Consider the following 17,764-nt stretch of genomic DNA (forward strand, 5'->3'; position numbering starts at 1 on the left):
AAGGATGACCTGAGACAGAATTGTGTCCTCCTTCATTCTGTGCATAGCCTGTAAAGTAAACTTTGTAAATAGTTTTTATATCTTAGCTTAGTAATTATAGTTAGTACAGGATAGTCAGTTTCCCCTCCCCCCGCCCATCCCCATGCTGCCTTTGGGGAAAATCTTCCCTGATCCCAGGAATCTGAGTCTCCTGCCCTTGCTCCTTCTCCATCAGTGATGAGCATCAACAGTCCCTGTATTACCTGGGTGAGGCACATATCTCTGTGAAGTGCAGGATCTGCTGATCCTTCCCACCCACAGCTAGAGAGGCTCAAAAATTCTGACTAAAATGGTTCCTGATGGAGGATGCTATGAGGCTGCGCTCTGACCAGGCCTGGGCCCTCATGAGCCTGGCGGTCACCCCGTCGTGGTCGTTGTCCCGCCCGGACCTGCTCTTCTAGGACCAGGCCGCCACCTCCACCCCAACCTAGCGGCACTCCACCTCATGGTGTGACTTCTCAATGGTTAGGCTGGGAGGAAAGGACGTGCTCAGAAGGGGTTCAGCGCGTCCTCTTGGAAAGTAGGCGGCCCTCCATGCGCCGAGCCTACCTGGCAAAGTGGTCTCGATTTTCCTGATGGGCAGATGAGCGGGGTGTTTCCCCTGTGGCTGCCCCGATCCAGCTAATTTTGGACTATCTCCTTCACCTTAGGGCCCAGGGCCTGGCGCCCTCATTTGTCAAGATGCACGTGGTGGCCATATTGGCCTTCCACCCGCCAGTGCAGGGCCACACGGTATTCTCCTGCTGATTTCCTTAGGGGATTGGATCGTCTCTTCCCGTACGTTCAACCCCCAGCAGGACCTGAACCTGGTGCTGGCCTGCCTCATGGAACCCCTGTTTGAGCCGCTGGCTACATGCTCCTGGTTGCACCTCTCGTGGAAGGTGGCCTTCCTGGGGGCGATCATGCTGGCTAGGCGGGTCTTGGAACTCAGGGCTCTGACCTCCGAGCCCCCATACAGTGTTCCATAAGGATAAGGTCCAGCTCCGCCCACACCCCTCGTTCCTCCTGAAGGTGGTCTCTGCCTACCATGTGGGTCAGGACATTTTCCTGCGGGTCCTCTGCCCCAAGCCCCATGCATCCAGTGAGGAGCGCCGCCTCCACATGCTGGATGTGAGACGGGCTCTGGCCTTTTACCTGGAGCGGACTAAGCTGATCAGGAAGTCTTTGCAGCTGTTCATGGCCTCGGCTGAGCACATGAAAGGTCGGCCGATCGCCACTCAGCAGCTCTCCAACTGGATCACCTCGTGCATCCATACCTGCTATGACCTGGCGGGAATCCCTCCGCCGCCAATTGTGAGGGCACTCGACTAGGGCACAGGCCTCGTCGGCTGCCTTTTTGGTCCATGTCCCCAATCAGGACATTTTTAGGGCTGCCACATGGTCTTCAGTTCACGCGTTCACCTCGCACTATCCGATCGTCTCCCAGACCAGGGAGGACGCCGGGTTTGGCAGGACTGTGCTCCATCCTGACAGTTTGTGAACTCCTTCCCTCCATCAGATATCGCTTGGAATCACCTACTGTGGAATACACATGAGCAATCACTCGAAGAAGAAAGGACAGTTACCTTTTCCATAACTGGTGTTCTTCGAGATGTGTTGCTCATGTCTATTCCACATCCTGCCCTCCTTCCCCTCTGTCGGAGTTGTCTGGCAAGAAGGAACTGAGGGTGGGGGGAGTGCGCAGCGCCCCTTATACCGCACCATGGAGGCGCCACTCCAGGGGTCGCTGGGGCGCTCCCCTATGGGTACTGCTAGGGGAAAAACTTCCGGTGCACGTGGCGAGCGCACACCTGCTGTGGAATGGACATGAGCAACACATCTTGAAGAACACCAGTTATGGAAAAGATAACTGTCTTTTTTTGTCTAGTGAAAAAAATTTCCCTGGAACCTAACCCCCCCCTCCCCATTTACATTCATTCTTATGGGGAAATTGGATTTGCTTAACATCATTTTGCTTAAAGTCGCATTTTTCAGGAACCTAACTACAACGTTAAGCGAGGAGTTACTGTACCTACATCATCCCTTTTTAAAAACTGGCAAAATATTAGCTTTCTTTCTATTGTCTGAAACTTCCACAGTGTCTAAGACTTATTGAAAGTCCACATTAACAGTCCAGCAAGTTCCTCAGCCAGCTCTTTTTAAACTCTTTTATGCAAGTTATCTGGACTTGCTGATTTTAAAATGTCTAATTTTAGTACCTGCTGTTTAACACCTTCCCAAGATGCTAGTGGAATGGAAAGTGTGTTATATGACATGACTACGTATTTACTTCTGCCTTTTCTGCATTTTTTTATACTGGTCCATGGTAGAATTGTTAAAATTGTGGTTTTTTCCCCTATATACTTTAAAAACTCCTTATTGTCCTTAGCTCTGCTGGTCATAGATTTCTCCTTGTGTCCTTTTGCTTCCCTGATCAAGTTTTTACAATTCCAAGCTTCTGATTTATATTCATTACTATTAACTTCCTCCTTTCTTCCATTTGCTATATATTTTTTTTTTATTTTTCATAGCTTCCTTCACTTCTCTTTTAAATCAGGTTGTTTTCTTAACCAGTGCAGCTTTCATCCTCGATTGTGGATTTTGGGCTATCTAGTAAAATGTTCTTAAACAATTCCCAAGTATCATTCACATTTTTATGATTAAATTCTTCCTCCCAGCTGAATTGGCTCATAATTGCTTTCAGTTTTGTGGAACTGGCCCTTTTAAAGCACCAAGTATTTACATCGTTGGTCTGGAGTTTATACTGTATGCACATTATAAACGTGATCAAGCCATGATCACTTGCACCTAAGTTACCATTAATTTTTAGTTCTGTGATCAGTTCCTCTTTATCTGTCAAGATGAGGTCTAACACAGAATTCCCCCCGTGTCGGATGTAACACTCTGAGTTAGGAAGTTGTCGCCTATAATATTTAGAAATTCTGAGACTGTCTTAATACTAACACAACATGCCGGGGGAACTCAGAGCAATTCTCTCTTCCTGTGGCAGCCCCTCAGTTCCTCCAGGGCTGGCATGATTCCACACAGGCCTGAACACTGGGATGGACAACGGTGCCACAAGCTAATATTCACACGTCGGATGTTTTTAATTTGCATTCATCTGTGTATTTGGTTGCTGCTTACGTTGCATTGCATTGCGCTGCACTGCGGGCAAAGTTAATCAGTGTTTAAAAAAAAAAAATCATAGAATTCAAGATCAGAAGGGACCATTATGATCATCTAGTCTGACCTCCTGCAAGATGCAGGCCACATAAGCTGATCCACCCACTCCTTAAGCAAGCGACCCCTGCCCCATGCTTCGGAGGAAGGCGAAAAACCTCCAGGGCCACTGCCAATCTACCCTAGAGGAAAATTCCTTCCCGACCCCTTTCTTTCAAACTCCCCTGTTAGCGGCCCTGTTGGCCGGCTCCTGGGCCGCTGCGATCAGCTGTGCTGCTGCCTGGCTGGGCGGCCGCTTTTATAGGCCCCCTCCTCTGCCTAGCTCCGCGCCCTAATCAGGGCTCAGCAGTCTGCCCCGACAGAGAGAGACACAAGCACCCCAAAGACAGACGCAAACACAAAATACCTGGCTCCTCCAATGGGAGGAGTACAGTATTAACACTGTACAACCTGTCAATGTTGTAATAGTGTCATTTGTTTATCTTACCAGTCTTGGAAGGATGCACTCAACATGCAGCCTGGTAAGCCAGGTTGATACTATTAAAGGCACATTCCCAGTTACTGCCTTTTCTGTCCTGGAGTAAGAACCAGAGGCCACGTTTCCAGAGAAAAACCTCAGGATGTCCCATAATAGGCTCCCCCACTGTGGTGTGCTGTCTGCTGCTTTCTATCATAGGCCTGGTCTACACTGTGGGGGGGGAGGGGCGGGGGATCGATCTAAGTTACGCAACTTTAGCTGCGTGAATAAAGTAGCTGAAGTCGACATACTTAGATCGACTTACCGTGGTGACTTCACTGTGGTGAGTCAACTGCTGCTGCTCCCCTGTCGTCTCCGCCTGTGCCTCTCGGGAGTTGACGGGAGAGCACTCGGGGGTCAATTTATCAAGTCTAGACTAGATGCAATGAATCATAGAATATCAGAGTTGGAAGGGACCTCAGGAGGTCTTCTAGTCCAACCCCCTGCTCAAAGCAGGACCAATCCCCAGACAGATTTTTGCCCCAGATCCCTAAATGGCCTCCTCAAGGATTGTACTCACAATCCTGGGTTTAGCAGGCCAAACCACTGAGCTATCCCTCCCTGCTGGATCGACTGCCGGATCGGCGGGCGGCAAGTAGTGTAGACATACCCATAGTGTGTCTGGGAGCAAGAGGAAGGTAAGTGTAACGTACACCACTCTCCCATAGGCTATACTTAGCCTGGCACTATAACACAGTGCTGGGTATCCCGACGCCACCGTGCTTGTACAGCGGCGTTAATGCTGATTGTTTAATACAAGGAGCTTTTCCTTTCAAAACTAATTAATCCATTAAACTTTTTTAAATTAAAGGGGTCATAGTACAGGGATGTTGTTGTGAAGTAGCTGAAGCAGTTTAGGAAATACACTGCCTTTTCCACAGCGACCCTGACTAGCCTTAGCAAAGGGAGCTGATTCCTCAGAAATGTCCCCGTTTCTGGTTTCTTTTCCTAAATTGTTTTTGTATGAATCTCCCTGGGTATCTCTCTGATTTTTCCAGAACAAATTAATGCACTAATTGGGACAAGAAATGCTCCTGTTAAGCTATCAGCAGTAAAGTTGCCATACAAATATGGTGGCATTGGGATGCCGATTTTTATCATTTATTTTGCTTGTTGTGGTAGCGAGCCCAACTCAGATCAGGGCCCCACTGCGCGAGGGGTTTGCTATGTACAGACACATAGTAAGAGGCAGTAGCTGCCCCAAAGAACTCTCATCTCAGTAGACAAGAGGGGGAGAGGGGAGTACTGTTCTCCCTGCTTTCTAGAGAGAGCACTGAGGCACGGAGAGACAAAGTGACTGGCCCAAGGTCACACACAATGTCTGTGCCAGAGCTGGCAATTGAAACCAGCTCTCTGGAGCTCCCAGTCTGACATGGCATAAAAGCCCTGCCCAAAAGCCCCCCTCTCTCTTATGCCATGGGGTGTTCCCAGGCAGGAAAGGCAGCTGAGGTTCTATATGACTTTTATAGACACAATACTGGGCGCTGGCAAAGGGATGCCATGCCACAGCTATAGCCGGGTGTCACTCAGAGCGGGAACTGGGGGTGCAGAAGTCAGATGGGCTGTGGATGCTTGTTGGGGGTGGAGGGGAAGAGTTGGCTGGAGGGCTGCTTAGAGGGGGAGCAGTGGGAAGCGGGAGGGGCTGGAAGTAGCAGGGGAGAAGCAGCTCAGACTCTTCCCCGCCCCCCACCCCATGGTTCTTTGGAGACGGCATGGGGCAAGGTGTGAGAGGAGGGAACGGCCTCCCTCCGGGAGAAGGAAGCCTGGTTTCTGAGAGCTGGGGAGGTCACTGATGGCAGTGATCCTAGCGATAAAGCAAGAGAAGGTGGGCCTGGGTGTCAGGCCAGAGGGACAAGGTGGGGAGGGTAAGGATGGAAGTGTGGGTGCCATGGCAGGGGCGGGGGGGTAGTGGGCGATGGCTGGAAGATCGCTCAGAGGGAAGTTGGCTGGGAAAGTGAACTCCGTGGCAAACCAGAAAGGCCGCATACGCTGGATAGCAACCAAATCAATACAGCAGCAAATGGTTTGCATGTGGGTCGATAGGGTGAGGAGAGGACAGCTGGCTGGGTTAATGATTGAGCAGGGCAGGTAGCGCTGGGCTGGTGGAACCACCGCTGGGGCAGTGAGCTGGCGATGTCGGCAGGGGGCAGGTCTCAGGCTCTAAGCGGCTAGGGACGAGGTGGGGCAGCTGCCCTGCTCCCAACCTTGCACGTTATGCTGAGTAAACAAGTCGCATCTTAGTGCTGTTTATCCTTAGGGCAGGGGCGAGGGGGGGAGTTGGCATTTGGCCAGGACAGAGGGCCAGTGTTTACAGAGCGGTTTCTGGCCTGGCAATGCAGAGATGCAGCCCTCTGCCTCACGTGTGGAATGCCACTCCTCGGAGGGAGGAGGATGGGGGCTTGCGTGTTTGTTCCAGAGCACATTGCCAGCACGCTGTAATAAGTGTCAATGGCTCCAATGTCCTTCCCTCCCCAACAGCCAAATTCAAACAGGGCTCACCACGGAGCCGGGACTGAAAACTAACCCTGAGGAGGGGGAAGGGCCACGACTGTCCCTCCTGTGGCAGCACTGGGCTGGTCAGAGACTGATGCACAGCTGAGAGCCCTCCCCGTTTTGCTGATGTGGGGTGTGGAACTAGCAATAGGAGCCATCTTGGGGGTGCGGAGAGGGAGGAGCTCTGAGTCTGGCCTGAGTTTGGAGCCTCTGACTGGGGACAGGGCGAGCTCTGTGCAGGGACAGGCCTGAGGGGCCAAGAGCTCTAGCTGGGAAGGACTCTGCCTCTGAGTGCTTGCCCCAGAGACGCATAGATGCCAGGCGGATTGAGGTACCCACAGGGCCTTACTGCCCCCTGCTCTTGGTGTCAGTGTGCGGGCCTGACTCGTGTCTGGTTGCGTGATTGAATTCCCAGGATCCCCCACAGGCTGGGAGAGAAGGTCCCCGTGTATGAGCGCCAGGCCTGTGGGGACCCAGCAAGGGCTAGGAGCTACCTGCAGGACTTGTGGGGTCATGGTCCCAGCAAACCAATTGCTTTGCCCTGCTGCTTACACAGGCTCTGAGCCTGAGCCTGTCTGAGGGCAAAGGCGGCCTCGGTGACCGTTGCTGTGCTGAGATGATCAGAGAGTCTCCTACAAATCCCGTGTAAATTCCCAGGATGGCTCTTACCCTGGCCCTGTAACTCAGGGGTAGGCAACCTATGGCACACGTGCCAAAGGCAGCACGCGAGCTCATTTTCAGTGGCACTCACACTGCACGGGTCCTGGGCACGGGTCCGGGGGGGGGCTCTGCATTTTAATTTAATTTTAAATGAGGCTTCTTAAACATTTTAAAAACCTTATTTACTTTATATACAACAATAGTTTAGTTATATATTATAGACTTATAGAAAGACCTTCTAAAAACATTAAAATGTATTACTGGCACACGAAACCTTAAATCAGAGTGAATAAATGAAGACTCGGCACAGCACTTCTGAAAGGTTGCCGACCCCTGCCTAACTCCTGCCACTGCCTGTTCGTACAGCATGGGGGACAATGGGACACTGATCTCAGCCGCTTGGTGCTAAGGGAATACCAATACTCTCTCCCACCTTAATACTTTCTAGGTCTGAGCATGTTCATCATCTTGAAAATCCTGAAATAAACTTGCTTGCAAGAGAAATCCCTTTTGAGGCTGTCAGTTTTTGAAGAAGCTGTGATGTTGTCTAGATGTTACTCTGGCACTAGGGCACACAGTACATGTGCAAACAGGGCTCTGAAAATAGTCTGGCATTTCTGTGTGAAAGATTATCACTTTGCAGTTGTGTGTTTTGTGGGTGTGTCAACAGGACTTTCACCTTCGTGCTTTGGATGGCTAAACACTAGCCTGCCTTTGTCACTTGATCTTGTTCAAACTTTTCCAAATTATAAACATTTGCAGTGGGATAATTCTGTTGTTTGATGTTGAATTATAACCCAAGCTAAAGGCCCAAACTCTTCCATGTTTGAGTAACTTTACATGCATGAGTAGTCCTATTGCTTTCTCAAGTTGGAAGTGGGTCATGTAAGACTACACTGAAGGGATAATAATTTGTGGCATGCATAATTGTTTTGGATATTTTATATTCTGTTGAGAAGCCAAACTACCTAGGTATTAGACCTTGTGGAATTATGAGCAGCAATAATACATTCTAGTGCTGTGTAAAGCCAGTGGAAGTTTTTCCATGAAAATTCACGTTACGTTTTTCACCAATTCAATCAGTGTAGGTGTGACTGAAAGCACCCCTGTATTCACACCTTACACACTATTAAAATCTTTGCACAAAATATGCTTTGTTGATGTATCATTGATAACTAATAATTCTGGTCAATAATATCATGGTGAAATGTATGTAGCAACATTATATGTAAGGCTACAATTGAAATCCTCCGGATTATGGTTATAGCACATGTTCAAAACCACACAAAAAGAAGTATTCTGAAGGAAGAAATGTGTTTCTTTTGGGAGAATATTTTGAGGTATGTAAAGTCTGGGATATACACATTAACACTCTCAAAACTGCCTTCACCAAACAAGGACACTCCACCAGAGAAGCAGATTGCATCATGAAATGAGCTACCCTGCTTCAATACAGAAATAAAACTCCCTCCAACTGCACATCCCCAGTTGTCCCCAACCACCCCACACTGGAACAACTACAACCCACATATGATGGGGACCCTACCCTGAAAGAAATCTTTCCTGAATTCCCTTTTGGCCTTCCAACAATCACCCAACCTCTCCAAACGCTTCGGAAGTGGCTCCCCACAGGCAAAGACACACCAACTCAAAGCGGCAGCAGACCCTGCCAGAACAACACATGCAAAACCTGCAGACATCTCTCCATTGCTACAATGATCAAAAAATCTCAACACACCTTTCAAGATCCAGGGGTCCTACACATGCCTATAACATGTGGTGTACCTCAGTCAGTGCACTAAATGCCCCAATAGCAACTATGTGGGGCAAACCAATCACCCCACTCTCGAACTCACACAGGAAAATAAGAAGACTCCCTATCACCTGTGGGTGAACACTTTTCAAAAAGTGATCACTCTATATCTGACCTATCAGTCCTCATCCCCAATGGAAATCTGCACGCCACTTAAAAAAGGTGAGCCTGGGAGCTTAAATTCATAACTTTGCTAGACACTAAAAATCATGGACTGAATAGAGACACTGGATTTATGGGTTATTACAACAATCTGTAACCCACTAGCAACTCCCACCCCCGGCTGCTTTTTCTCTCCCCACCTCCTCCTTTCCTCCCTATGATTGGAGCAGTCACTTTGAATGGTCCTTTAAAACGTGTAAACTACTTACGCTAAACAATCTTTTTCACCGTGTATTTAGCTGTGACACTGTGAGTACCTTTCCCAGACCTGGAGAAAAGCTCGGTGTAAGCTTGAAAGCTTGTCTCTCTCACCAGCAGAAGCTGGCCCAATAAAAGAGATTCCCTCACCCACCTTGTCTAAGATCCTGGGATTGAGACAGCTACAACAACACTCTATATAACAGCAGAAATGTCAAATAGTGGGAAGCTGGAGAGGATTTGACTCCCCATTCTTCTCTCTGCTCTGTACCTTCTCTGCCCTGCACATGGTGGCGCTGGGCAGTAGCTGGTGGCCCCTTTTCCTCCTTGAGAAAAGTGAGCTGTTCAATTTCTTTAAGTCTAGAACACTGGATACAGTTCCATTAACCCATGTTTCCAATGAGAATCTGTAGCTTTGGCCTTCACTTCTCTCTCCAACAGTTCTTAAGGCTTTCCGCAGCGCAAAGCCCTCCACTCTCCACAACGTCACACATATCAAGGAATTCCAGCTGTCTTGGTTGCAGCACTTAATTTGGAAGGGATATATCTCGACCTAGTCCTTGGGGAGTGTGGGACTTTCTGGAGAGCAGCTGTGATTTTTCTAGTCAGAAAAATTTTTCTAGGTCTTTCCAGGAAAAGGTCTTTCGCCAGGAAAGCTGCTTTCATTTGGGGAACTGATATGAGCTATACCAGCTAAAGCATCTGCACTAGGAGGGTTTGCCGCTCTAGTTACACCAATATCGCTGCACTGGCAAAGCTTTTCTAGTGTAGACCTGGACTAGCTCTTGGTTTGGGGATAATTACAACATCTGGGAAGGCATTTTACCTTTAAGTACTCTGAACCTTAAATCAATCTTAACATTGTTTTTTCTTTCAGAATTATTTACCGAGCCCGCAGTCAGACTGCATACTGTAAAATGCTACAGGAAAAGACAGACCCATGCTCCAAGGATCTTACAATCCAGTCTGGACAGATAACCCCTATCAGATACGCAGTGCTCCATTTGATCAGGTGACATTCAGAACTCTGTGTAGTGAACTTATTTTTTTTAATCATATACTTTTGAAGGGCACAGCCTGGATGTTCTGTCCTTAGTGTGCTCTTAAGTCTTTTGTGTGTTGAGCTGGTGTTTGTGGGGAGTCTGCCATTTTAACAAGTGGATTATTTTAATAAGGAACTGAATATAATATGTGAGGAATGTGGAAAAAAATCTGAACTGCAGAACCTCTGCTTAATGTATTTTTAAACCATCCTGTTTGCATTTTACAGTAATCATCCCAAAACCCTTTCTTGAGAGAGGGAGAGAAACTTGCTCTATTTCACTAACCAATGGCCATGTAATTTAGAAACGTGCTTAAAAATTCAAGTGCACAGAAATAATTCCAACGCTGCATTGAAAATGCCACATCCTGTAGAAAAAGTGTTCACTAGTAACTTTGTAAAAAAAAAAAATAGCAAGGCCTATATACGCCTTGCATAACTGGAATTTTGCATAAATTGGAATTATATACCCAGCCATTATGCCAAAAAAAACCCCACCACTATTTCTAGCTTACAGAACTTTTTCCGTAAGTGCAGATTTGCGTAAATCGGGTTTGCGTAACCCAGGGGGTGTCTGAAAACTAATATGTTTCTTATGCCCCCTCCCCCAAAAAAACCCAAAAACTTTCCACTTTTTAAATTAAAAATAGAAGTAATTAACTCAGGAAAATAATTCTTGCCTTCATTTATTTTCCTCATGAAAATGTTTGGGGGAAAAAAGTACAAACAAAATGTAATCAATGTAAGTTAAAATTGGACCTTCAAAGCTTTTTTTATGTTTGAAGAAAATAAAAATTGAACCCTAAGCTTTTGCAGCACTATTGAAGGAACTTTAAAGGCCTTCTAATCTTTTGTAAAATTAAATTACTTAAAATACACAGACTCACAAAAAGAGATCCCTACAGGTTAGCCTGACCCACAATGAATCTGCAGTAATTAAAATAAACATTCTGTTCCTCACCCCAGCACTTCCAAAGTGGTCAACCTTGAAAAATAAACTAATTCTCCAAAAAGAGTCAGGATTTTGCTTGAGTGACGTTTCAATCATTGAATTCACACTGGTCTAGGGTGACCAGATGTCCTGATTTTATAGGGACAGTCCCGATATTTGGGACTTTTTTTTTATATGGGGTCCTATTACCCCCCGACCCCATCCCGATTTTTCACACTTGATATCTGGTCACCCTACACTGGGCTCACACAAGGGTATGAAGCCTGGTGAAAAATGCCGTTGACACACACTAGGGCTGCAAACCAACTTCTCAGTCCTGCACACACTTATGCATCTGCTTGATTTTGCGAATGTGATTCGCCCCAGTGACTTCTCAGGTGAGTAAAGTTAGCCATGTGCATAAAGGTTTGTAGGAGCAGGGTCCTGACTGCTCACCATTAAAAGCAGGGAGGAGGCTAGTTTTAAATAGAACTGGTTGGAAAACTTTCATTGAAACATTTTTCTATTGGAAATTGCCGTTTTGAGAAAACGACAGAATTGTATCAATTTTGACAAAACTTGATTTTGAAAACAATTGGGGGGGAGTTTTAAAATGTCAATGTCCCATTTCAACATTTTTGGAATTAAAAGTTTTGATTTTTTGTTTTGAAATGATTTTTTGCTTAGAAATGTATTTGAGATTTAAAAGGGTTGCAATAGAAACAAAACATTTCAACTGACCTGATTTTAGGATAAATTTTTTCAAAATCTTGAATTTTTTAGTGGGACGGAAAATCCATTTTCTTACTAGTTCTACTTAGAAATCATTAAACGAATGCTACTTTGCTTGCTATGATTTTGAAGGACTAAACAATTGGAAACAAAACAGGGAGGAAAGCTGATGGCCTTGGCATTAAAGCACTAACCTGTGACTTAAGAAACTTTGGGTTCAGTTACTGGCTTAGTCACTCATTCCTTGTCTGGCAGCAACCACTCGTACGCAAATGCTTAAGTACCTTCCTGAATCAGGGTCTTAATCTCTCTGACTCCATTCCCCATCTGTAAAATGGATCAAGATACTTCCCCACATCACAGGATGCTGTAATGCAAGACACTCCGTTACTGCCGTTATAAATAAAAGAGGTTATGTATTTTTAAATATTAAAATACATTCTCATTGCTTAGAAATCCTTAAAATTCTTGGAACATTTATTAATGCAGGATCAATTCACTGATCCAGCTCTTTTTGATGGCTGTTGACCTAGAGAATTCAAATTATACCTCACTTGAGCCTGCAAATAATAAATAGACTAGAGCTGTCAAGCGATTAAAATAATTAATCGCACGATTAAACAATAATAGAATTAACATTTCTTTAAATATTTTCGATGTTTTATACATTTTCAAATGTGATTTCAATTACAACACAGAATACAAAGTGTACAGTGTTCACTTTATTTATTTTTATTACAAATATTTGCACTGTAAAAAACAAAAGAAATAGTATTTTTCAGTTCACCTAATACAAGTACGGTAGTGCAATCTCTTTATCATTAAACTTGAACTTACAAATGTAAAATTACGTACAAAAAATACCTGCATTCAAAAATAAAACAATGTAAAACTTTAGAGCCTACAAGTCCACTCAGTCCTACTTCAGCCAATCGCTCAGACAAACAAGTTTGGTTTCAATTTGCAGGGTTTAATGCTGCCCGCTTCTTGTTTACAATGTCACCTGAAAGTGAGAACAGGCATTCACATGGCACTGTTGTAGCTGGTGTCGCAAGATATTTACATGCCAGATGCGCTAAAGACTCCAATGTCCCTTCATGCTTCAACCACCATTCTAGGGGACATCCATCCATGCTGATGACGGGTTCTGTTTGATAACGATCCAAAGCAGAGCGGACCAACACATGTTCATTTTTCATCATCTGAGTCAGATGCCACCAGCAGAAGGTTGATTTTCTTTTTTTGTGGTTCAGGTTCTGTAGTTTCCACATCTGCGTGTTGCTCTTTTAAGATGTCTGAAAGCCTGCTCCACACTTCGTCCCTCTCAGATTTTGGATGGCACTTCAGATTCTTAAACCTTGAGTTGAATGCTATATTTTTAGAAATCTCACATTGGTACCACCTTTGCATTTTGTCAAATCTGCAGTGAAAGTCTTTTATTACCATTATCATCTCTGTGTGCTTGGGGAACCACGGCACAGTACGTAGCCTGTCTGACTCACAGAAGACCCCCCCCCCCAGCCTCTGCTTGAAACAAAGCCAATCAGGCGGAAAACTTACAAAAATCAATGAAAAGGCAGTGGGAGACGCACCTAAACCCCTGGGACAAGGATGACAGGACTAAAGCCTGGTCTACACTAGGCGTTTAAATCGGTTTTAGGAGCGTAAAACCGATTTAACGCCACAACCGTCCACACTAGTAGGCACCTTATATCGATTTTAATGGCTCTTTAAACCGGTTTCTGTACTCCTCCCTAACGAGAGGAGTAACGCTAGTATCGGTATTAACATATCGGATTAGGGTTAGTGTGGACGCTGATCGACGGCATTGGCCTCCGGGAGCTATCCCACAGTGCACCAGTGACCGCTCTGGACATCATTCTGAACTCGGATGCACTGGCCAGGTAGACAGGAAAAGCCCCGCGAACTTTTGAAATTCATTTCCTGCTTCCCCAGCGTGGAGATCTCATCTCATCAGCACAGGTGACCACGCACAGCTCATCAGCGTTAACAATGCAGTCTCCTGAGAATCGTAAAAGAGCCCCAGCATGGACTACACGGGAGGTACTGGATCTGATCGCTATCTGGGGAGAGGATTCAGTGCTAACAGAACTGCGTTCCAAAAGACGAAATGAAAAAGTATTTGAAAGAATTTCTAAGGCTATGACGGATAAAGGCCACAGCAGGGACTCAGTGCAGTGCAGAGTGAAAGTTAAGGAGCTCAGACAAGGCTACCAGAAAACCAAAGAAGCAAACGGAAGGTCAGGGGCAGGTCGAAAAACATGCCGCTTCTATGCTGAGCTGCATGCAATTTTAGGGGGCTGCGCCACAAGTACCCCACCCCTGATCGTGGATTCCGAGGTGGGGGTTGTAATCTCTGCCATGGCTGAGGATTATGCAGACGGGGAAGAGGAAGATGAAGAAGAGGAGGAAGACCTAGCAGAGAGCACACAGCACTCCGTGAGCCCCAGCAGCCAGGAGCTTTTTATCACCCTGACGGAATTACCGTCCTCCCAGCCCTCACAAGCCACTATCCCAGACAATGACGCCATGGAAGGGACCTCTGGTGAGTGTACCTTTGCAAATATCAAACTTTTTTTTTTAAGCAAGCCTTTTTTAATGATTGATTTGCCCTGAGGTCTTGGGATGCATTCGCAGACAGTATACTTACTTAGAAAAGTTTGTTAACATGTCCAGGGATTGAGAGGAAATCCTCCAGGGACATCTCGATGAAGCGCTCCTGTAGGTACTCCAGAAGCCTTTGCAGAAGGTTTCTGGGCAAGGCAGCCTTGTTCCGCCCACCATGGTAGGACACTTTACCACGCCATGCATGTAGCAAGTAATCAGGTATCATTGCGTGGCAAAGCATAGCAGCGTATGGTCCTGGTGACTGCTGGCATTCAAGAAGCATCCGTTCTTTAACTTGTTCTGTTATCCTCAGCAAAGTGATATCGTTCAGGATAACCTGGTTAAAAATCAGGAATTTAAGTAAGGGGGGGGTGGCCATTTTTCTACTGGGTTCGTGGACTGCATCAGCTTAAAAAAAAAACTTTCCTGCACGTAGCGAAGCGGGGGGAGGGGAGGAGTGAAATGCCGATGATCTTTTCTGTGTTTGGTCACCAGCGATCTTCCCCAAGGCACCAGACACGCAGTGGGTGGGGGGGGGGGAAGGTTGTTGATTAGCAGGGAGCTAGCGTGGTATTAGCCATGCGTTGTTGGGGGGGAAGGGTTAAATCACTACAGAAGCCGAAAGACAGTGGCTTACCATGGCCGCATGCAAGCTGAATTCTGATGCCTGGACCTGCGTATGTGAGATCTGTTACTCCAGAGCTGCAGGCACTCACTATTAAGATGAAAAAATGCGACCTTGTAGGGAAATCACATGTGCTAGGTGGTGAATACTGCTGTTCACTGTGAAATAGTATAACCATTGTTCTGTAAAATGTATCTTTCTAAATATTTATCTCCCTCATGCAGCTGCAAATTTTTCAACCATCCCTCCTCCATCCCAAAGGCTAGCACAGATAAGGCGGAGGAAAAAGAAGACGCGAGATGAGATGTTCTCGGATATTATGGAAGTTACACGCAATGAAAGAGCTCATCTGAATGAGTGGAAGGACGTGGTTTCAAATTACAGGAAAGAGGCCAGTGAACGTGAGGACAGGAGGGACAACCGAGATGAGAGGTGGCGGCAGGAAGACTGGCAGGAAAATCAGCGGTGGCGGCAGGAAGATCAGCGGTGGCGGGATGCAACTCTGGGGCTGCTGCGTGATCAAACTGACATGCTCCGGCGTCTTGTGGAGCTTCAGGAACGGCAGCAGGATCACAGAGTGCCGCTGCAGCGCCTGTATAACCACCCTCAACCCTCACCATGTTCCATATCCTCCTCACCCAGACGTGTAAGAACGCGTGGGGGGAGGCTCCGTGCACCCGCCCACTCCACCCCCGTGGACAGCCCAACCAGAAGGATGTCGTTACTGTGAATTTTTTTTAATGGCCTTCTCCATCCCTCCTATCCTCCTCCCAAACCACACCCTTACTTCTCTCCCTCTTTTTATAATGAATCAATAAAGAATTCATGCTTTTTAAATGAGAGTGACTTTATTTGCATAAGTAAGCTGTACTCGAAGGGGGAGGGTGAGTTGCTAACAGGGAATGAGTCAGTCAAGGCGGGGTGGGTGTTCATCAACAAACACAGCAGTCACACTGTACCCTGGCCATTGATGAAGCTCGTTTTCAAAGCTTCTCTGATGCGCACCGCTTCCTGGTGTGCTCTTCTAATCTCCCTGGTGTCTGGCTGCGCGTAATCAGCGGCCAGGTGATTTGCCTCAGCCTCCCACCCCGCCATAAAGGTCTCCCCCTTACTCTCACAGAGGTTGTGGAGAATACAGCAAGCAGTAATAACATAGGGGACATTGGTTTGGCTGAGGTCTGAGCGAGTCAGTAATGTCCGCCAGCGCGCCTTTAAACGGCCAAATGCACATTCCACCACCATTCTGCACTTGCTCAGCCTGTAATTGAACAGATCCTGACCACTGTCCAGGCTGCCTGTGTATGGCTTCATGAGCCATGGCATCAAGGGGTAGGCTGGGTCCCCCAGGATAACGACAGGCATTTCAACATCCCCAACTGTTATTTTCTGGTCTGGGAAGTAATCCCCTTGCTGCAGCCGTTTAAACAGAGTAGTGCTTCTGAAGACGCGAGCGTCATGAACCCTCCCTGGCCATCCCACGTGGATGTTTGTGAAACGTCCCTTGTGATCTACCAGTGCTTGCAGCACCATTGAAAAGTACCCCTTGCGGTTTACGTACTGGGTGCCCTGGCGCTGCGGTGCCAAGATAGGGATATGGGTTCCATCTATCGCTCCCCCACAGTTAGGGAATCCCAGTGCAGCAAAGCCATCCACTATGGCCTGCACATTTCCCAGAGTCACAATCTTTCATAGCAGCAGCTTAGTGATTGCTTTGGCTACTTGCATCACAGCAGCCCCCACAGTAGATTTTCCAACTCCAAATTGATTCCCGACTGACCGGTAGCTGTCTGGCGTTGCAAGCTTCCACAGGGCTATCGCCACTCGCTTCTCTACTGTGAGGGCTGCTCTCATCTTGGTATTATTGCGTTTCAGGGCAGGGGCAAGCAAGTCACAAAGTTCCATGAAAGTGCCCTTACGCATGCGAAAGTTTCGCAGCCACTGGGAATCGTCCCACACCTGCAACACAATGCGGTCCCACCAGTCAGTGCTTGTTTCCCGGGCCCAAAATCGGCGTTCAATGGATAGAATCTGCCCCATTACCATTAGGATCTCCAAAGCGCAGGGGCCCGCGGTTTGAGAGAATTCTGTGTCCATGTCCTCATCACTGTCATTGCCGCGCTGCCGTATCCGCCTCCTCCTCGCCTCGGATTGAAGGTCCTGGTTCAGCATATACTGCACGAGAGTGCGCGAGGTGTTTAAAACATCCACGATTGCGGTATTGAGCTGAGCAGGATCCATGCTTGCTGTGTTATGGCGTCTGCACAGTTCACCAAGCAAAAAGAGGCGCGAAACGGTTGTCTGCTGCTCAGGGAGGGAGGGGTGAGGCTGTACCCAGAACCACACGCGACAATGATTTTTGCCCCATCAGGCACTGGGATCTCAACCCGGAAATGCCAAGGGGCGGGGGAGGCTGCGGGAACTATGGGATAGCTACGGGATAGCTACCCACAGTGCAACGCTCCAGAAATCGACGCTAGCCTCGGACCATGGACGCACACTACCGATTTAATGTGTTTAGTGTGGCTGCGCGCACTCGATTTTATAAAATCTGTTTTACAAAACCGGTTTATGCAAATTCGGAATAGTCCCGTAGTGTAGACGTACCCTAAGAAAACTCAACAGCCTCATTTGCATCAGAGATAGGACAGGGAGGCATCTCCATTAGCATACAGAACGGAGAACAGAAATTCCAAGGCAAGAACCGCAGGGAATTCTGGGACCAGAAAAGCAGGGAAACACTGCATGCTGGGGGATGTTAATGAGCT

General features: G+C 47.1%; 1 long non-coding RNA gene across 2 annotated transcripts in view; it reads right to left on the reverse strand.

Annotated features, from left to right (window-relative positions):
* Positions 1–17,764, reverse strand: part of LOC123372560 — a 31,894-nt gene that overhangs the window by 5,425 nt on the left and 8,705 nt on the right. For both annotated transcript variants that reach the window (XR_006580342.1, XR_006580341.1), the window contains exon 2: positions 11,941–12,113. This is a non-coding gene — a long non-coding RNA (uncharacterized LOC123372560). The remainder of the gene's footprint in view (positions 1–11,940; positions 12,114–17,764) is intronic.

The sequence above is a fragment of the Mauremys mutica genome, chromosome 6 (assembly GCF_020497125.1).
Source record: "Mauremys mutica isolate MM-2020 ecotype Southern chromosome 6, ASM2049712v1, whole genome shotgun sequence".
Classification (NCBI taxonomy): domain Eukaryota; kingdom Metazoa; phylum Chordata; order Testudines; family Geoemydidae; genus Mauremys; species Mauremys mutica.